The sequence below is a fragment of the Cupressus sempervirens genome, chromosome 2 (assembly GCF_028749045.1).
Source record: "Cupressus sempervirens isolate cs-2001-9-10 chromosome 2, ASM2874904v1, whole genome shotgun sequence".
Classification (NCBI taxonomy): Eukaryota; Viridiplantae; Streptophyta; class Pinopsida; order Cupressales; family Cupressaceae; genus Cupressus; species Cupressus sempervirens.
This window is the reverse complement of record NC_143119.1, coordinates 379,423,888-379,447,307: the sequence shown is the minus strand read 5'-3', so window position 1 is coordinate 379,447,307 and position 23,420 is coordinate 379,423,888.

Sequence of the window (23,420 nt, the reverse complement as noted above, 5' to 3'; positions counted from 1 at the left end):
TGTGTCAATTAGTTCTAGCCTCTCCAAAATGTATTTATGAGTAGTTCCTAAGTCTTGGGCATGTGTGGATAGAAATTCCATACAAATAGGAATACTTTGTTGAGTGAGAACTAATAAAAGTAGTTTATGTTAATATAGTGTGCCATGTAAATATGCATAAACCCAACATAGCAAATCTCTGAACATTGAATATATCCCCTCAAGTCCAAAATATAAAATATCTTAATAATATGCTACACAAACTTAATCATTTTCTCATATAATAATTCTATATATCATTCTTTGCATTTAGTACTATAATATGTTAACCTACCTTATAGTTTTTTGTGAATATTTCATTTCTTGAAGCTTTGATAGCATAGTCTACCTTCATTAGCATCACCATTTGTGAATAGAATTGAATTAGATTTCAAAATTAATTATGAATGGTAGGAATAGTATATCAAATCAATTTTTTTATTTAGTCATTAGTATCATTGTCTCTTAGTTCCATATTTACTTTTCAAGTGCTTAGTTAATGTAAAATTTCAAAAAAAAAATTGGATTGTATATTTTGGTAGACAATTGATAAGCCAAAGACTAGAGTTCTAAGTTACAATCCTCCAACATATTACACAACAATTAGAATTCTAGAGAAAGCATAAAGGACCAAGGTAGGTAGTAAATTATTTAAGCTTCATAGTATTGCTATTAATTTTAATCCCTATTCTCAAACTAACACTACTCATTCATAGTGTAGTGAAGGGATTATTAATGGATTGAAATGTTAGGGGATGGTGAGTCTCAAACTAATACTACTTATTATTAGGGTATTGAAGATATTTTTAGTGGAAGGACACTTGTTGACAAGGCTGAGATTCCTAAGTGAAGTGAAGGGATTGGGAGTCCATCAAAATGAACAAAACTTAGAGATACTACCATAAAGTCTTTCTTTGGAATTGGCAATGATTTAAGTCCATCAACTTGTGCAATTGCAAGTGTAGAAGCCAATCAAAATAGGTCATTGCCACTAGAATTTGGGGTTTTTATTGAGTTGAATCAAAATGCATCAAATGAGAATATCAATGTTGGAACAATAGAACATATTATAACAGAAGATAAAATTTATGTTGGTAGGAAGAAAAGAAAAAGACATGTAAAAATGGGGCAATAGTGGGAATTAAAAAGAAATTTTAAGGTTTATTAGGTAGAAAAGTATTGGTTTATTGAACCTATCCCAAATAATGATGAAAAAACAATAGAATGTAGGTATACAATTTGTACCTAGAAAACTAAAAGAGAGAAGAAGTCTTAGCTAAAGCTTGACACTATAGAAAAACATATTGGTAAGATTTATGAAAAATAAATCATAGATGGAAAGGAAGTAGCAACAATGAGATGGAAATCAAAGGAAGAATATCTTCATGTTAAATATGTCATAGATTATGAAGAGAATTTAAAGAAAATGATAGTAATTGGTACTACTAGTAGTGGAAATTCAATGAAGGTTAGGCTCCAACATGCAACCAATGATGCAAACCTAGAAAAGACTATTCAAATGAGTGCTATTTTTCATATTCTTGCTAGAGGGCATCTTTTTAGAGACTTCTCAAAATATAGTTTTTTAATTTTTAGAGTTACTCACTATCCTATGTCACAGTGGTCAATATATGTTGGATAGGAAATTTCAAACTATCTTGTTGAGGTGGAAAAGAAAAATGTACAAGAGAAAGTAAAAGAATCCAAATTCATTTCATTATCCTTAGATGAAGTTACTATGGTAGATAATATTGCTTGGGTTTGTATGCATGTATATACTATAAAAGAACATGTTCATCAATCTTATCTACTTTGTGTTCATAAAATGAGGGCAAATTAAACTATAGAAATTTTATATTTAGAAGTTAAGAAAGCTTTGAATGAAATTGCTAGTATGGATGACTTGACAAATGCCAAGAAGTTGGTGTGTGTCAGAGCTGATAGAGCTGTAGTAATGCAAGGGCAAAGGACTAGTCTTTGTATAGGATTGCAAATTAGTATCACACCTTACATTCTTGGCATACACTGCATGACCCTCTAAAGAATCTAGCATATAAGATTGTAAGAAATTTTCCTATAGTGTCAAAAGTTGAAGATCTAATCTGTGAGCTCTACTCCTACTTTTGCAGAAGTCCTCAATGTTTTGTAGAATTTAAGATTTTTTCTGAGGAAGTAATAACATGGAACAAGCTTCTCAAGGATGTTGAGACCAGATTAATATCTTTACATGGAATAGAAGAATGAGTTCTAGTAGAATATCAATCCTTGATTGGATTAATATATGACCAATGCCTTATAGTAGAAAAAGTTCATGATTTTTTAAATAAGTTAAGTGATATAGAGAGCCTATTAACTATAGCTAGTATTCTCCCCATGCTAGATTTAATGAAAAAAATTGTTAAGAAATCCCTAGACAGAACTATGTACAGTCATGAGTATAGTGATTTATGTAAAATCACATGCATGGGCCTAGATACTTTGTATTTAGATGTCAAAGGTAATAATCCAATCTTTTCCAAGTATGAGATACTTATAGATTTGAATCATGTGGAGAATTATTTAAGATTCAATGCAAAAAGTGAGCTATGCATGTTTGTGAAAGGATTTCAAATACCAATGCACCAATCTAAGACAAGCAAGAGAGACAAAGTACTACAAGTTAGAAAGGATGATTTTGACAAGATTGTTAAATTTGTTAGTAAAAATGTGAAGTCTATTACCTACCAACATTCAAGTGATATTCATGAGACATTCCCTTGAGAAGAAATTCTTGAAGCCATTAGTTGTGTGTTTCCTCAATTTTGGAAACACATCAAAGATAATCCAAGTGATGTAAAATTATTTCATAATAAACTTGATGAATTGATAACACATTTTTCAAAGCATATAGATTGCAATGGACAACCAATACAAGGGATCTTAGATTCAAATAATCTTAAAAAATAATGTAAATATTTTGCATTATGTATGAAACACCAGATAGAAAACTTTGAGAACCATTTGATCTTGGTTCAATAACAAGGCTCTGGAAAATGATAAGTCAAAGCGAAGTAATGCATACTTCAATATTAGAATATTTCAAACTTGTTGATTTATGTCAAACAATGATATTGGGGTTGGTGGAAGATGAGAGATTTTTTAGTGAATTAGGGTTTTTGAAATGAAAGATTAGAAACAAACTAGACAAAAAATTGAAAACTTGCTTGAGGTTGTTTGTAACTAAGTACAATGTTAGATATTTTCCTTATGATAGGTCATTGGCAATTTGGAATTCCATGCATGAAAGAAAAAGCATTTGCAACACTTCAAAAGTTGATGGTGCTACTATTGATTTTGACATAAATGATGGATTTAGTTCTTAATTAGTCAAAATGAAGATGAAATTCTTTTGGGTTTTGAATACCTAACTCAAAATGAAGAGGAACCTATTAGTACTAATCAATTTTAGGATTTGGATTCCATGTAGGATATAGAAACATCACATTTGAGACTGAGTCAATGAAGTGATTCAACATTCAGTTTTAAGATATTTATAAATATAGTCCACTTCTTCCATGTTTATTCATATTAAAATTAAAATTTACAAAAATAGATTTCATGATTTTTTTTTACTATGTTTTTGATATTATGTTTTTTATCATGATCATGTGGCAGGCAATCCTTTTTTTCAACTTTTTGGATAAGAAAAGGTTTGCATACTTTTTTTGAGCTATACTGTGTGATTTCATTTTGTATCTTTTGTTTTGTATTGATAATTGAATGTATAATTTGTGGTGCCACTATTACAAAACTATTTTGAATTTTCATAACTTAATTTTTTCTATATCTTATTGTGGCAATTAAGGAACACAACTTTAACAAAGGAAGAAAGTAGACACAAGTTTGCAGAGGAGATGAAGTGGTCAAAGTTTGTGCATAAATTATGTTTTCTACAATCATTAGTAAAAAATTGTAACTTGAAATGCTTATATTATATGGAATCACTCATCTTTGGGCTCCTAATAACCATGTTATTCTGCATTTTTACCTACTAATAATAATAAAGAGTGTGAAACATTGACTATCAAGGTCATGCATGTTAAAAGGAATTCTTCCTAAAGGCATCAAGAATGAGCTAACACATACATATAGATAGTTCAAATATTACTCTTATTTGAAGTACTCAAATGAGGGTGAATTTTAGATAGATCTCTTTTCTTATGAGTAAATTTTTTAACAAATTTATGTGTTCTTGTATGAGTTTCACTTGAATTGAAAGTTCAATAATTTTAATGCTCTTGTGGATTCTTTTGCAAAAACTCTTCATTTTGCCATCTAGCATCATTGATAGGAGATATAGTCCATTTGATAAACTAATTAATTCTTTGTATTCTTCTTTGGTTCCAAAATTATATAACTCTACTCATCAAGCTTTCATAATCGTTTCTATTTTCATATAATCATGCAATAGGAAATCAAAACTCCTTTTTTTTTTCCCCTATGACCTAAGTTTGCATTCACTAAAAGGTATACCCTATTATGTATCTTATATCACGGGTAGAAAATAACTAACCACAATGATGTAGTAAATTCAAAAAATATTGTTTGATTATTTCTTTGCTAAAGAAGTGTGGAACCTATTTGTCCATGTGCTAAATAATAACTTCATTGTATTTGATGTTTTAATTGGAAATTTCTTGAGCCTTAAATAGAGTAGTTTTACCTTTTGGTTTGTACTTTCTTTTCATGTTCTATGGTTCATTTGGAAAGCTCACAATTGTGATGCCTTCATTGATGGAAAGAGGTTCCTTACTAAGTCTCTTAGGAGGCTCATTTTTCATTCTATTGTTTTAAATGTCACATTGATACTGAAAATTGTAAGAATTTTCCTAAGGGAAAAATTCACCCAGGAACTACGAACTCAAACACAACCAAGAGAGAGTATGAACAGAATAACAATGTATTCAATAACAGGTTCATTTAAGAGTACACTAGGAGTGCCTATAAATAAAGTCCTCTAAGATACATCTAGAATGCCTCATAATCAACACCATAATGTGTCATACAACCAAGTACATGTCCACCAGATATGGGTTATCCTCCATTAAGCACAGAAGTAAGTGCAGTGATGAGAGGATAAGCCTACAAGGGTGTGACACGCAAAATAGTGTTGTAAACACCATGTGCTTAAATAGAGTTGTGTATTCTTGTGTTTTCTACATGACAACTCACAAAGGTGCACAAACTCCTAAGTGTCTCACAAATAAAAATAATAAAATAATGCAAAATAATTAAATAATGCATTAACCTAAGTAAACTTAAGTAGGTGTAATAAGTAAATACTTATTTGCACCAACACCCCCCCTTAAGTGCAACTTAGGGGAATTCCCCTAAGCTTATGAAACTAGGATGAAGATGCATAATGGGTCCTAGCTATTAGGCCATGTTAGGTACCCATGTACATAATGAAAATGAAAATCTCCCATAAAGAGGGGAAAAAGGGAAAACCCCATGGGAAAAACCCTCCCTCAAAAAGACAGATAAGTAAGGATGCATCGATGGATGGAGTAATCAAGACCCCCCCATTATGACATAAATCCAGTATATACATAAGAGAATAAGAGAAGGAAGAGAGACAGAATAGGCTCCCCCCCCAAAAAAAAAAGAATGCCCACAAGTGAAAGCTGCTCCAATGAAGAAGCTAGTCCAAGAATGCAGAATGATGTTCCTCCCCTTAGGAAGAAACAATGGCAAGGGTACCTATGAGATGTGTCCTCTAGATGGAAAAGGAATCTCTATGATGACTGGTATCTCTAAAACTCATTCAAAAGTCCCTATGTTGATACTGATGATGGCTTCCTCCAAAACTGTTGAAGAGAAGTACCGATCGAACAAGGAATGTGGTAGAACTTGTCTCAAGAAACCAACTATCTTCTCAAATGTGAAAGAGATCTCCTATAGATGTTGTACATAAGAATCCACAATCATGCCAACCTAGAAGGATTGATCATGTAGAGAATGTGCAATAACTATAGAAGACTCCTCAGTAAAGAGAAGCGAGAAATCATCATAAAAGTCTCCCATATCTACTATGTGTGAGTCCAAGAACAAAATTGAAATGTCTGGAAAGAAATCATCACTTGGAAGACCATGGGTACCCTATAATGTAGAAGTACATGAATCTATCACTATGAAAAAGGATGAAGTATCTGCCTAAAAAAGAAGACGAATGTCATCAAGAATATCTCCCACATCTTCAATGTGAGACTCCATGAACAACTGTGCAATGTTTGAAAGGAAGTCTTCACATGAAGGTAGAGTAGGAAGACATAAAGTATCCTATTGCACTAATTTTGAAGAATTTGTGGCTGAAATAGGATCAGTAGGAGCAACAAGAGTTGGAGGTGTGATCTCATCTGAAGAGGAGTCAGCTACAACTAGAGGAAGAAGATCTTCTGGGAATGGAGGATTAGCTGGATCTCCATAATGCTCCCAAAGATACATCCAAAAAATGTATGGATTAGATGACTTAATTTTGATGAGCTCTTTTAGAACTTTATATGCCATATGTAAATAGAGAGTATGCCAAATGATGTCACGCTAATCAAAAGTAAACTCAAGATCTGGTGCATAGGGCAGTACATTGTGCTGACGGAGATATCTAATAGCAAGTTGACTACATTCATGATAGTTGCCTAGCATTGCATGGATCTTTTGTGTCTATGGATGTGATTTGTCTCCTACACAAAAAAGCATGTATCATTTAGCTGGATTAGTGCAAAATATGACAAGGACAATGGATAAGATCTACAAAGATCTAATGGTTTTTATGTAGAATTGGTTACAATATAGAGAAGTATATAAAAGAGATGGTAGAACATATGAAGAATCAGCATGATAAGAATAGTGCCATTTTTTAAGATACTAAAAAAACTAAATATGGATTTCATTAAAATGAAGTGGTAAAATATGTCACTTAACTAAACAATGTATTGAGAAAGTATACAGTAAGTTAGCCATTGAATGCTTTAATAGTGGAATAGTAGAATACTATGCTGCTAAATGTCCCTTTTAGGAAGATTGGGGTTGATTCCACATCATAACATCACACCATTCTTTTCAATAGTTCACAAGTTATCTTACTTGTGTATTCATTTAGTATTACATACATCTAAATATTTTAATAAAAAAGTTATTGCATCAATCTTGTTTCCAGCCATGTTAGTTTCTAGCCTTTTTAGAGATGGGATATCGATATACATTTTCTAATTTACTTATTTTGTAAGGATTTAATTTAATTTAATTTTTTGTAATATAATTATAAAATTTGACCATATAATTGTAATGTATATATTTTATGTCTAGCAATAGCACAATGAATCAATTCACCAACAAATTTATGTTTAATTTTGAGAATATTATTATTTGCTAATGTATATGCTATTTGTCTAATACAATGAAATGATTCATCCCTAGAATTAATATTTTACAATGACAAATTTTATTTTTTTGCCAATGTATATATTTTTGTGGTTTTAAAATAACACAATTTGCCTAGATTTTACACATTGTTTGAGAGACTGTCAATGACAATTTTTTTTATTTTTGTCAGGCGTTTTACACCTTTTGCCAAGTTTTCACACATTTTCTAAAGGGGGATTTCTTAATGTATACCCTAGTTTTTAGCTACTCCCTAGGTTTATCTTAAGGGGTGGGGGGGGAGGGGTGTTAGAGTAATAAGATATTTCCTTATTGATTAAATCAATTTGATTTAATTATTAAGTCACTTATTATCTCTAGTTTACTTAAGCTAAAGTTTGGGCATATAATAATTAATTATTTTATTAATTACTATTATTTAACCTAGGTTATACCTATTAGGGTTTTGACCTCTTTTATAAGGACGATCTCTCTTTATAATATATTAATTTATTTTTTATAATAAAAATATCTCTTTTTACTCATTAAGAATGTCTCATTTGTGGATCTAGGAATTCCAACCTTCATATCTTTTGCTTATCTCTTTATATGATAGGTGTTTACATGCAGGTTATTCTTGGGAGTTGTGGGGTTGAAATTTCATCAACTTCAACATACCTTGCTCTTGTTCTATGGTATGGGTTGACATTTTTGGAATTACCCTTGTTGGTTTCTTATTTTTGGTATCTTCCCTTCTCTAATCTATAGTATTAAGTTGCTCCTTTAAGCATGAAATCTCAGCCTCTAACTCTTTAGCCCTTCACTCTAGCTCATTTTTTTTTTGGCTATAAACATAACTTTTTATAAACTCTTCATCATATAACTTTGTGATATCAGTATAATCATGAAAGGTTTTGGCCAGCTTAGTTTCTATTTCTTCCACTTTGGCATCATCCATAAACAAGAAGTGTTTCATGACCTTTGAAATTTATGAACTAGAAGTATTGTACATAGTCCAAACTATCATTTAACCTTGAGTAGTATTTTTTACACCCTTTAGTTTTGCCTTATTGGTCTTTGATGCCATGCTCCATACTATTAAGGAATTGGAAACTATATGTTGAAGCGTGATCCCCTTTGAAGACAATCAGCACCAAATGACTCATATGAGGTTGAATTTCTCATCTTCTTATCTGGTCAAGCATGAAAGCTTGTTCCAAATCCCATCCAAGCATTAGAAGCATTCCACTTCTTTGAAAAAGGTTCATTGTCTCTATGAGAGTCATTTTTTCACTCTTTGGGTCATAGGCATGTAACTTTTCAACCAGTTCCTAGATTTTCTCCTTTGATTGTCCTAGTTTGATTTTTAGAACCAATTCACTCTTCTTTACCTTGTATACAAATATTTTTAGCTCTATATATTTTAGGAACTCATCATCCTCCATGAATTGTTGTGCTTGGACGATCCCATCATCCAACCTACCTACTACTAGTTCCAAGTTAGAGAATTCTCTACTACTATCACCCTATCCTATAAGTAATTACACCTTAAATCAAAAAAATATGGATTCTTCCAAGACATTAATGGAAATGATCTTTGCTTTACCTTCTCAAGTATCTAGATGACTTTTTGTCTCTTGTTTCCCTTGGCAACCCATGACACCTATGTAGGCTCATCCTCCTCAACTTCCAAGATAACATCTGGCTCATGGTATTGAGGGTCCTCTCTTCCCTCTTCACATACTAGTTCTATAGGAATATGTGCAATGATCTTATTGAAATCATCCACCATTTTCCTCAGTCTGTGTGGATATAGAACATCTAGATAGAAGCCCTTAAAACATGGGTCTACTTTCTACAACTCATTTTCTACCTTTAAGAGATTAGAATTTTTTTTGAATTTCTCTGTAACTTCACCTTTAGCTACAAGGTTTTTCGTGAAGTCTTCATAGGGAAACTCCTTGGTGTTTAGCAACATATAACCCCTAATCTCCTTCAAAGTGTTTCTCATGAAGCCCTATGGGTCATACATTACATATGGGGTAGTGGATAGATTATAATATTGAAGGAAGTCATGTATTTGATCTAAGGATTTCTTTCAAATTGAAAAGTCACTTATCTTGAAACATCTACACAAGAATGTACCCTTGTGTACCTTTGGCTAGAGATACTCCCTTTTTACCATGAATATCTACCATATGAATTCAATGATGGCAAGTTCATGAGGGATATTTTTGTGGTAGTACATGTGGTGGTTGGGGACATTCATAAACTCTCATAAGAAAAAATGTTTGAAACAAATATCCTCTTTTGTTCAAGAAATAAAGCTATTCTCAATTAAAAAAATTGAATCTCAATGGCTCTAAAGAAACTAGGGTGTAGAGTTTTCATTATTATTGAGATGAAATTATTAAAGAATAAAATAGAATTAGAGTAATGGTAGAACCTATCTCATTCCCATATCCATAGTTGTATTGGAAGCTCTCCATTTGCATTATATGTTTGGTTAATGAAGTTTGGGCTAATGTATCCCACATTCTTATATTATATAAGATGCATCAACAATGAATAATGGTGGAAGTTGAAATTCCCCAATTCTCCTCTCTATGCTAATCCAATGTTTTCTTGTACCTTATCAATAATATAGGCCACATAATCATATTTCACATTGTGTAAAGCATCCTACACATCTCGGGCTATAACGTAGATTGACCCATACACCATATTAGACCCATTACTCCCCACTACCATGTGGATACCATATATAGTATTTTGAAAGTATTTTTTGAATTTTCCCAAAGGCATCATCTTATCAACTTTCTTAGGATAATCCCCCACTTTCTTGAGGTCCATAGGGATATGCTGCATCATAGCCTTCCTAGTGTAGGCATTTGTATTTTTCTCAAACTTCCCTTGAATTTTATCAATATCCTATGGGACACTCATTTGATACTCAAATCCAAAAGCTTGAATGAATGAAGCATGATGAAATGTACACAAAATACTCCCATAATTCCTATGGAATGATTTGGTTTCCAAATTTTAAGACTTGATTAGGGCCTTCACCAAATCAATATCTACATAGACTTATGGGAATAGCAGCTTTGCCAAATTCTTCCTCCATGGATTGATGATGGGGATCTTTTCAAACCTATTATTGTAGAGATATCTAAAAAGCTCATACCCATTGATACCAAGGAAAATTACATCCCTATAGAATGTGTATGGCTCTTTGAAGTTGTGATCATTTGTTGACATGGCATTTGATGAATCTGGGAATATCTTCATCCAATTGTTTGCAAATTCATTTGTCTTTCTCTGTTGAGTCTTTGCTCCCTTAAAGATTGATGTTTCTAAAACCTCCATATCTTTAGCTTAAATCTCTTCTACTTTGTTATCTCACATTCTTGCTATGAAAAAAATCTAGATGCTTTGAAACTAAAATATAGAAACTTTGCAACTTATTTGAAAGCTTAGCAAATTTGGGAACTCTTTGTGCTTTTTCAATAATATCTTGTTTTAGTCTAGAAAGTGTTTCTTTATGCCATGCATACTTCATCAACTATCTTGTTGCACTGATTTTCTACATTTATGAGCTTTAAATCTTAGTTCTTTCTATCACCTTAATGGAGCTTCTACTTAACTATCTAGAATAGCACTTATCTATACTTTCGTCAATTTTCATTGGTCAAAAACTTTTTATCATTTTCCAGCTTAGTGAAAGCAAAAAAAAAAATTTCATGTCATATTTAGGGCTTTTTATCTTATGCTTCCATTTTGAAATTCAAACCCTTTGTATCCCCATAAGCAAGGAAATTGACCTTTATGATCTTATGATCAATCCTTTATCATATCAATGGAAAGCCCTTTCATATTTCTTACGACCTTATGCCTACCAACTTATCATAAGATTGGAAGAACTTACACCAAGAAGTTTACAAACCTTCTTGTAAAATTAGAAATAAATATTTAGACCTTCATGATCTTATGCTTACAACTACTTTTACATCAAAGCTTGCCTTTTACCAATTTACAACATACAAGCATAGCCATTGAAACCTCCATTGTAACTCTAGGAGCTTTCTTTTAATTATTTCTTTCACCTTCTTACCATTCAGTGATTATTATCTTCATTTCATAACCTCAAAATCTCTAATGGGTTCTCTAATTTAATCCTAACTATGACCATAGACTTAACCTTTTTTGGTAGCCTCAAAAACCTTCATGTCTTGCTTTTATGATCTTACAATCTTCTATCTTTGTATCTTCGGGGAAGTTTATTGACATGTGTTCCATTCTCTTATGCTTATTCACTTGACCCAACTTTATAAGATCGTAATAGTATACAACTTTATAACTTTATACCTTATGATCTCCCTCTTTCTTTATTTTGCATATGACAGGGGTTCCATTCAAAATCTTTTATGCTTCTACACTGCCCCATCTATCGTAAGATCATAACACCCTTGACCATTGTAAAATACTTGCGATGATACAATATTAGCATGAACATAAGATCAAAACCCACATAAAATACTTCCATGATTATATGTTTGCATTGGATATCATATCATCAGGAGACCCAATAGCTAACCTTTACAATCATGTGCTAACCCTTGTTTCATTACATTAGAATATTGAAAGCCTTAGACCTATGAATTCATGCTAAAATCTTGATCATAAGATCATAACAAGAGACATAAATATTGAAAAACAAATGTGATCTCTTGCTAAACATAAAACCTAGGGTAAAGGCCAAATTTGATCATGGAACAAGGAAATTTTCTAATGATAAGGTAAAGGACATAATTCCTAGAACACTTACAAGATTCTTTGTTAGGGAAAATTTTTGAAATGAGCTAGGTGTGAGGTCCCTCGTCACATGTACTTATTAAATATGTATCTCTCTGTTAAAACTGTTGTAGGAGATTAGAATGGATATGAAATAATATTTTATGGTTTAGTTGTCCTAATAAGAACTGAGATCCTAATAGATTCATGTTTTAAATATTCAATGATTCGAGAACAAACTACATTATCTTGACTATTTAAACATTAAAATTTTAGAAATGATGATACAAGGCATTTTCACCTGATGATAATAGTGTTGATTTTGATACCTTGATGATTAAGTTTTATGTTCTAGATAGTCAATATTCCTTAAATGGTGATTTTTATGATGTTAGGTATATGCATGCCTAATGATGATTTTTCTAGCATTTTAATCTAAATTAATGAATAAGTTATGTTATATTGATTATGTGATTTCTAATGATTAAATGTGAGTAGAAATGAATTAAATAGTTAATTATATGAGAGATTCATGTTTTGATTTATGAAACTATCTAGATAAGTTTTGAATATATTTATGTAGTTTTCTTGAGCTACTGATGTGTGCAATAAGTGTGCAGGGTATTTTAGCCGAGAAAATCTAACAGAGAAATGAAATTCAACCCTATGTACCATTGTGGAATCCAGGGTTAAATCTGATTAAGGATACAAACCTTGTTTCTCTTATTTTAATTTTATTGTGCGTTGAATGAATGTATCCTTATGTAATCAGTAAATGTTAATGTTTTGTAATAGTGTTTTTATAGTGTCGCTTGACACTCGTGAATTGTATATGCATTCCAACATGATAGTTAGGGTTAACCAAGTAACTTAAAGATCTAAGTCAGATTAGGTTAGTGATTTTTTATTCTAATCAAGTTAGTAATCAAGATTAATTACCCCTAATCTAGATTAATGTTTAGTATTATTTTTGAAGGTTGTTAGATAGTCCTAAATTTTTTTAGCTTTTGATAGGTCCCTAATTTATCTTAAATGCTTTAAATCATGAAATCTAAGTACTCAAGGGGTATGGGTATAGGTTGGGGGCATTTTCCACCCCCCTAGCCCCTTTTGTTGACTTTTATGGTCACTCAAAAACCCAATTATTCTTTGTTTCGAAAATTGATTGATTCCATCATGAGTTGGATGACCTTAACTCCAATTTGAGGTTATCCTTAGGTCTAGTTGTGTTAGAAGCCTCTAGAACTTTAGGGCAAGTGGGGGAGTTATTGCTTTGAGAGGTGGTTGAGTTTAGGAGATTACTTAGAGGCAATTTTGAGAGGGTTTGGATTGTTCACCCAACCTCTAGTTTTAGAGGGATTTTCAACATTGAAGGAGAAGGAGAGGAGAGCAAGCTCATCTCAAATCTCAAACTTGTTCATTTGCCATAACCTAATTTCTTGAAGGTAGGAATACTTCACCTCATTTTGGTTTCATGTTGTGCTTCATATTTCAATTTCATTGTTTATGTATGTATGTGTGTGTGTTAAGTATGTTGGGAGGGATTGATAACAAGTTTTCTTCAATGTCTTTCCTTTGTGTTTGGTTTGAATTTCAAAATTTTCTTTTATGAGTGTTTTGGCATTACTCGCCCTTGGATAGGTCTTCAGTTGGACTCCAATAGTGTAGAGTATATTCTTAAGATGAGAAGAGGGAGAGAGGGTAGGGTGTTATAGGTCCCTACCTATCAGCACAAACCATGTATGAGTTTTGGCATGTAATAATGGAAGAACAAAAGTTTTTGAGTTATAGCCCCGATAGGGCACCTATTTGTGTGTTGTGTCTGAAATCTCCTATTGGAAAAATCCACCTTCTCCCTAGTTTTGGTTCAATGATGAAACTGTTGTGTATAAACCCAAAATGGGAGTGAATTTCTGATTTTGTCTTCATAATATGTTTGGTTGTCTCTTGGTTAGTTTTTGTTCTCTCCATGATCACCATGATGTATTGCAAAATTTTTAAATGGATCCCTTGTTAAGGGCCAAGAAGGAAATTTAGGGTTCTTATCAAAATTTAGTTAAGTTGGGAGATTCCTCCTCAGAATTGAAATCCTGTGTAAAAATGTTAATGTTAACTTATTGTGGGAATGGCAATGATGTCAATTTTTCTTCCTAGTTCTTTCCTAGCAGAGCCTTTGAATTAGGTGTTTCAAAAAAAAAAAGATAAATTGAGTAATATCCTTGTATATGATTTTTCTTGTGATTTAGTTTATACACATATGTTTATCGGTAAATGGATGCAATGATGTTTTAGCCCTCCTATGGCATTCTTATAGTTCAATTTGTATTCATTGGAATAATGCTAGTTAGACAAAATGATGATAGATATAAATTGATGCAATTCGATACTATATTGTGTTTAGAAAATTTAATGATATGATTAGTACTTCCTAGATATTTCGTGATTATTAGAAAAGAAAAAGAAACTAAAATGCACCTTCATTATTGAGTCAACATAAACAATAACCTCTAAGTTATAACTCAAAAAGATGAAATAGTTCCCTTTGCCATGAAAATATAATTTACAATCAAATTCTACACTTAAAAAAAAATGGGTCTTAAGAAAACTTATCATTCTTAAAGCTAAAAAGCCCTCTGCCCTTTGTATGGGGAAGTTGATTAAATCTCTTATAATAGAGAATATTCTTTTAGATCCTATTTAAATATCTTGATACTTTTGTTTATAATAAAATTATATAACTATTAAATCAAAAAAATTAAATTTAAAAAATGGAAATAAATTAAGAAGAGATTTCCTATCCTAACCAACCCCATTGTCAATGCATTTATAGGAGTGACATCATCCCTCTAACCCCAAGTAATTCCCACCTCTTCCCTATACTAACCCACATGGCATTTGAAAGAGGACAAGTTTGTTTGATTTGTGCTATGGGAGGAGTAATGCTATGTGAGGAGGTCAAGAAGTTCAGCACACAAACACGTGTGGTGTCCTAGCCTTGAGCAACTCTGCCATGGTGCAAGCCATCACCCTTGGATAGTGCACCCTACTCTAGGGAAAGTGTCAAGCCTTTGGGAAGTGCTCCCAAGGTGAAGGTAAGGGAGGGTGATGTGAAGGACGAGGCCCTTTAAAAGTTTGCAAGTTTTAAAAAATCAAGCCCCCTCCCAATACCACATACCATGCTAAAAGTCAACAACATACTATCTTGGCTACGAATTTCCAACCTCAGGCAAAATGTGCAATCACCTTGGGAGGTTCTTAATAGCCTTGGGTTGTGTGGAAAATAAGTGGGTGGCTAAGGTTATAAATTAGGGAGTTTGGGAAAGTTGGCATGTGTGTAGTGGTTAGTTTGGAGTTTTTGGTTAGTAGGGTTAGTGACTAGGTTATTTAAGGGTTAGTTGAAGTTTTGGGGTTAAGTTAGAAAGTTAGTGGGGTATGTGTAGTTAGTAATGATTACTTTAGGATTTAGTTTTAAATTTTTTTGTAGTTAGAATTTAGATTTTAGTAACTTTTATTAAATTGTTTAGTTAATGATTAAGTTAGTAAGATTAGTAGTAAGTTGTTTTATTAGTATGTAATTAAGTTGCTAAATAAGTATTAGATAGAAGTTGTGTTTAGTATTGGCAAAAATTTTATATAGTTTTTAAATCATAAGTTATTTAATTAATGTGTTGGTTTTCATTATAAAACATTAGTTAGTTTAATATTTATATTGGTTTGTAATTTGTAGTAAAAATTGTTACAAAGCTAGGAATGTTTTTTTTAAAATTATTTAGTTTTATTTAAATGTTAATTTTATTAATATTGTGAGAAATATGTTTATTTAGAATAGATTATAGATTTAAATTTTAGTAGCTTAGAGTGAAGTTTACTGAAAGTTTAGTTATTATTTTTGATAGATGCTAAATTAGTAGTTAGTTATTTAGAATTTTGTTGTTTAGATTAGTTAGTCTTGGATTTATATAATTTCTCATTAGAATGAATTAATTTGTATATCAGTCAAAATTTGACAAGTTGAAATTGTGTATTTTTTAATAAGATTTTTTTTAGTTTTCATTTGAAATTTTATAAGTGGATAATAATGTTAATAATATATGGTTTGAAATTAAATTAAATTAAATTATTCCTTTGAAAAAAAAATGGTGTATTTTTGCCCTGAATTTTGGGCATGACACTAGGGCATAAACTTGTTAGGGTAGGGTTTTTATTAGAAACTTGACAACAATATATGAAAAACCCTACTAACACAATATAATTCAAGACATTTTCATAGTATATTTTCAAAATTTTACCATGGTGAAAATATGGGCTATCAATGATGATGAATACTCACAATCTACTAGTAGCTCAATGTTGGAAATATTATAAAAGGCCAAGTTACTAAGAGGGGAGGGGTGAATCAATAACTTTAAAACTTCTATATTCAATTATCCAATTAATCTTTCACATATATTCTGATCTAATTGCATGCATAAGAAACTAAAAACATGAAACACTTTGACACATAGATTTGGTGACCTAGAATCCTTCCAAATAGAAAGTAAAACTAGGGTGGGGATGATACCCACAAGCTTTAGTACTATAGTATAAAGTTGGCCTATTAAGGCTTACATTGATCACTTTTGATGTTCTACTTTGTTAGGAGCAATAAGGACAGCTAGGTCCACCTTGTTAAAGGGTTTACAAACATACAATGAAGTATGTACTTGGTAAAGAGATTTGCATAAGACTATTAGGTCTACCTTGTTAAAGGATTTGACTGATCCACCTATTAAGATGAAGCAATAACTGACCTCTGACCTACTACTTGGTTTGTTGATCAAGATTCCTTTGTGTGTATAAGTCACCTTTTTGTGATAGATATATCTTTGTTTCTCCTTATACTATTGTAGCTTTTGTAATTTTCTCTTTCTGCTCTTCTCTGATTATATTCAATTACATTACATTACTCTATATGTCTTGGATGTGATATAATGCATTACATATATACTAATCCAATTACAAAATTACAAATTTGGTCACACTACTAGTTTACACAAATATTACAAAGTTAGCTCAAATGTAGACACTCAAGAAGACTAAATCGGTGAGGTTTTGATATTCGACATCTATTTTCAATTCTTGGCATCATCATGTGCTCAATAGACATATAAGCTTGGTGCATACTGATCATTGCAAAGTACTCTTGAACTCAGTCTACATTGGTGACTCGACAAATATTGTGAGACTTGGCATATAAACTAAATCACTTGATTCACATTGTATAGCTTAGTCAATGCTTCTACTATGAGATCACTATAAATTGAATCACTTGGTTAACACTAAGTGGCTTAGTTAACACTAAACTCACATCATATCAACTGTAAACTTAGTAAGCATTGCATAGTTTGGTTTGTACTAGTAAACTTGGCATACAATAAGATGCTTGGTTTACACTATTGATCTTCACAATGGTTGTAATTGCTTGGCACATACTAAAATTTGTCCAAAGAACTCAGTAGCAATTGTAGAACTCGATAACAACTAAAATATGTGGTTAACACTTTTAACTGTATAATAAGCTCAAAAGATACTTACAATCTAAATAAGTGTATTTCACTAATAACAAGCTTGACTGATATGTCAACAATCTTCCCCTTTGGCATTAGTGACAAAAATACTTATCAGCCAAAACTGAATTCAAAAAGTTCTTGAATAGCTTTATCCATCATCTTGTGATTCTAACTTGGTAGAGTATACTATTTTTGAGATTTTTAAAAATTGGTTTTGTAAGATATATATATCTGTATAGTATACTATACATCTTCTTACTATATACAATATATACTTGTTGTACATGTTGTACATTCTTCTTTCAATTTCACATCTTTCTCCCCCATTGTCTTTACAACTTTTTACATTTTTTTATGCATTTTTTCTTCCATTAACTTTTTAAAATACATTGTCTCCCCCTTTATACATCTTTACATCTTTCTCCCCCTTTTCAACATTAATGCCAAATATTTATTCTATATATTTACATAGTAATGCCAAAATGAGATAGGAAGTCTCAATGTACCTTGAGAATAATTGCCAAGGTCTTGTCCCAATTATCTTGCAAGACCTTACATGTGTGCAGTGCAATCTATACTTCTGCCGACAACTCAATCATGTGTACTGAAATAGAGAAATTATTGTCATGTATGAGGGATTTTGCATGTAGAAAATTGTTTTGTAGTGCATCCATGTTAGGGAGAATCATATATTGAATATCCACCAACATAGATCTGACCTCTTCTCTAAGCAATTCTACTCGCATATCTGTCAAAAATCTGATCTTCTTAAAATGGAGAAAGCTTGAGCTTGGGTCAAGTTGTATCTGTTGATCACTTGCCTTGAGATCTTCATCAATCTTGGATAATTTTTCCTTTATTTCCTTAGTAAAATTTGAAACATCACATAACTTACCAAAAATAGATGATACATTTATACATGAATTTTCCAGAGAACTCAAAAATGTAGATAATTCTACTTGGTAGGTGGCAATTTGTTGAGCAATGAGCTCTAACACTTTATTCTCAAACTTCTTCTCTACTTTCTACAATAACTTGTCTTTTCCATCTAAATCTTCATTATACTACTAGACTACTTCTACCACCTAATATAAAACTAGTTGAGAAGAATCAACTTCTATACCTATAGTCTCTGCCAAAATATTCTGGGCATCCTCAATGATTTTAAATTCTTTGTCTCTTTCCTCTCTTAGCCTCTATTGCTTGGCTTTCTTTTGGAGTAATTCTCTAAAAGTCTACATTTGATCAAGATTGAGTTTTGAAATATCCAATTAGGGATTATAATTTCATCATCAAGGTCTACATCCTCCTCCTTCTCTTTTCCTTTGCCCAAAATTTTTGTGCTTAGTTGAGTCATGGTCTCAACTATCCTTCCACTTATTGCTTGTGTACTGGGGATAGAAACAATAGTAAAAATAATGAGACTAGCAAAAAAAATTAATACTACACTTACTATAGAAATACTAGGAGAAATACCTATAGTAGCCAAAATTAATGTATCCAAAATTGTTGTGTCCAAAATTGATGTATCTAGCATAGTTGAAGAGGGAAGAGCTTGCAACTCAATAGATAAATTACTTGATACTTTAATCAATGATGTGTTGAGCTGAACTGGTGCAAAGATTGATTGGATGTTTGTGCTTTCAGTGGTAGTCACAATCAATCCTAGTAAGGTTTTCTCTGTACTTGATGTTGTCATTATTTTTCTTGGAGAGTGAGGGAGTGAGGCGATAATTGGTACAAAAATCTTAATTGGGTCAATTTCCTCATCATCCTATGTTCCTTCCTTGGTAGCCTCTTGCTCTTGTTCCTTTTCATCATCAATAGTATCAAAATGTGTTGTATATTCATCCTTTCCTTGATCATCTTCATCATCCTTATCACGTATGCTGACTAGAAAATCACTTATTTTATGAAGAAGATATGTATTCTTCCATGTATTTGTTGTATTCTTTACAACATGCTCAATATCTTTCATCAGTACTAGAAAAGTGTTAAACTTTAGGGTTAGTTTCTCTTCATTTTTCTTTAAATATTCCTTCACCTCCTTGTTTGTTAAGCTTGGTATAACTGCCTCAAGGTTTGCACATAGATGTATTTTATATTTTGCATGGAAAATTCCCATCTTGGATTAATCTTATCCATCAAAATATTAGAAATCTAAAGTATAAGATGATTTGGTAAGTATTTCCACTTACCCATTTTATCTATCACCAATTCTTCAATCTACTTTTGCTCTTATTCAGTCCTAGTTTCATAATTTAGTGCCTTAAAAAATTTTATGCCAGCCCCTAACTTTGGTTCTTTCAATCTATCTTGGAAGGTAGGTGGAGGTTTTTTGAATATTATATCTCCTTCTTCCTTATCAACTTTCTTCCTTGAATATCTCCTAGTGAACATAGTAGTGCATGGCTTGGCAGACTTAGTAATGATTACCTTTCCCTTTTTCTTTAGTGGTTCCTCTTCCTTTGATTCTACTTCCTCTACTTCTTCATCCTCACTTTTCCCCTTAGTTAACAAAAGAGTGGTACTTTTTTTCAACTTGGCAATCCTTTTCTTGCTTGTGTTTACTACCTAATGGAGCTTGATCTCCAATTCTATCCTAGTCTTGGCTTCATCATATGTACCAAAATATACACCCTAGGGTCCACCAATTCATTTATCAGTGACTCAATTATATCCTTTTTTTCATCAATATTAACCTCATATCTAAGAGGTTCCACCCATGCAATTCTGGCCCTAACTACCTAAATTTATGTCATATCACTATCTACCATAAAATATACATCATCCTTGTAATCCTCAACAAGTTTCTTGGGGATTCAGAATTTGTTATTCATTTTCTCCTTGAATGCATCAAAATAATTATCCATGATACTATTATAATTTTCTCCCATCTCAGTAATGTATTCATTAATCTGATAGAGTATTGGCACATCTTTTCTCCAAACAATAGTCTCTTTTGATGGGAAGAATTTTTGAATATTAAAGAATAAAAATTTCAATACAGAGCCAAACTTATATAGATTATTTTTTAATGTCCTAATTTTTTCCATTTTCTTGTTTAATTGATTCAATAGTAGCTTGGCTAGGTCAAAAGAAAGGTTATTCTTGACTATCTTGTAAGCCAACTCAACTATTTTGCACAATGCACTAGTTAATCTGCTCAAACTATAGATCTTGTGTGGAAAGATATGAATTTAAAGCTTTAATTCCATGTCAATAACATTACTAATTTTCATTCCCTTACCATCTCACTTAGCTAGGGTTTTCTTCTCCAATTTGACTTGACCTAGGGTTTTTGTCATTTTAGCTTTAGCCAACATTGGGAGACCAGTGATCCTATGGATCATCTTCTTAGTAATCTGAATTGGTTATTCCAACCATAACTATCCATTGTGCACCTGACTAAGAATAAATCTAATCCATTTTATTGGAATTCACAGGGCATTTAAGGAATATGGGTTAATCCTTTAGCCTCAAGATGTTTATGCTCAAGTTTCAAAACACCATTCACACACAACTTTTCTAGGGCTTCATCCATTTTCAAAGTACCAATATCTTGAATCATGCATTTAAAATGAGAAAAAATTTCATTAATCAACAGTATGTTTGGAGGAATTTGAGACTGTACTCCACTCAGTAGGGTTTGAGAGAATTTTAAAAAAATTGGTAATAATTTTCTCAAATCACTTGAAGGTTCTTTAAAGATCGCTCTGCATAGCTTACTCTTGAAAATTCTTAGTAAAAAATACTTTAATTTTATTCCTTTTATCAAAATTTTCCATAAATGCCTGCTGTAAATGTTAGATCAAATTGATAGACTGTCATCCAATTTTCTTTCATTGATTACTTGGTAGAGTCTTCTATCATTCGATAACCACATAAAACTCAGTTACTCCCAACCTCATTTGGTAGAGTCTATGATCTGACCTCACTTGGTAAGAAAAGTAACTCGGTAGTAACTAGTACCCTTTCACTCATTGATCCCTTTGTATCTTGAATAATAATATGGATCCTTTTGTCCTGTCAAATGGAACTAATTTGGATGTCTTCCTTTTGTAACCTAGTTCTAGTTCTCTTTTGAGAAATCAAGTAGAAATGGTCGAGTCACCTAATTCTTGCATGACTCGTTCATCATTTTTTGGACTTGCATTGTTAGTAGACTTTGGAACCCATTATTGTCTCATTTGTTTTCTAATGTTATCAGGTTTTAACTTCTTTTCATCTTCTATTCTTCTAGTGTTCATATAGTTCTTGTCAAGATGATGAAGTTCTCTACAAATAAAACATCTTTTGGTAGTGTCTCTTTTCCCCAAATGATGCTTTACAAAATTCATTCCAATGTGTCCAAATTCTACACATTAATGATGTGTACACCAATTGTTATAGCTCCAACCAAATATAGTTTTCACAATTTGTTCTTTTGGATTCAGTATCTTGGTTTTTCATTCTAATGACTTGTGTCCATGTTTCTTACATTTCTGACATTTTCCTTCAAATTTTGATTTCTTTTTGCATTCATTAGCCTTATGACCATGCTGATTGCAATTATAGCACTTTTCATTGAATTTTCCTTTTCCATTATTCCAACATTTTTTTGATGTATAACCTATGTTACCATAGTGACTGCAAGTAGGTCATTGATTCTTTTGAGCTCCTTGTTTGGAAGATTCACCTTTTTCTTTGTATCCAATTCTTACTTTTCCTTTTTGTCTATATAAATTTTTCTCATTCAACTGATTCATGTCTACTTGGGATTTCATCATTCTTTTATTGATTTTCCTTTCAAAGTTTAAATCATTCTATGATTTTTGATTTTATTACCTTAGATTCATGATTTCTTCATTTGCATTGGTGAGTTGATTAATGAAGTTAGTCTCCTAAAGGGATAGATGTTGAATCTCATTATATTTTCCCTCTATTTCTTCTTTTATCTTGTTATTCTCTTCCATAACTTTACATAGCCTACTAACTAAATTTATTGCTCTCTTTTTAACTTTCTCACTTCTTCTTGTAGTGAACCATTCTTTTCTAATAGTTCTTTGATTGCTTCATTGGCTTCACCTAAGATTCTTGTTAGACGAAGGCCTTAAATTTTTTCTTCAATGTAGAGATGATGATTTATTTGAATTGCAAGATCTTTTCTTCTTTTTAGGGATCAAGGAGGTGCTCCTTTTCTTTCTTGAGTTGGGCAATAGCCATTTCTAAATCTATCTTCGTATTATTAATAGCTTTGTCAAGTCTAAATATCTCCATGGCCTTTGATCTTTGCTCAAGCTATTAAAATTTCTCTGAGAACCACAATGGTCTGATACCAAATTTTGGAAATATTATGAAAGGCTAAGTTACTAAGAGGGGAGGGGTAAATTAGTAACTTTAAAACTTCTATATTCAATCATCCAATTAATCCTTCACATATATTTTGATCTAATTTCATGCATAAGAAACCAAAAACATGAAAGCATACATTACATTTTGACACATAGATTTGATGACCTAGAAACCTTCCAAATAGAAAGTAAAATTGGGGTGGGGATGATAGCCACATACTTTAGTACTATAGTATAAAGTTGGTCTGTTAAGGCTTACATTGATCACTTCTGATGATCTTCCCTATTAGGAGCAATAAAGACTTCTAGGTCCACCTTGTTAAAGGGTTTA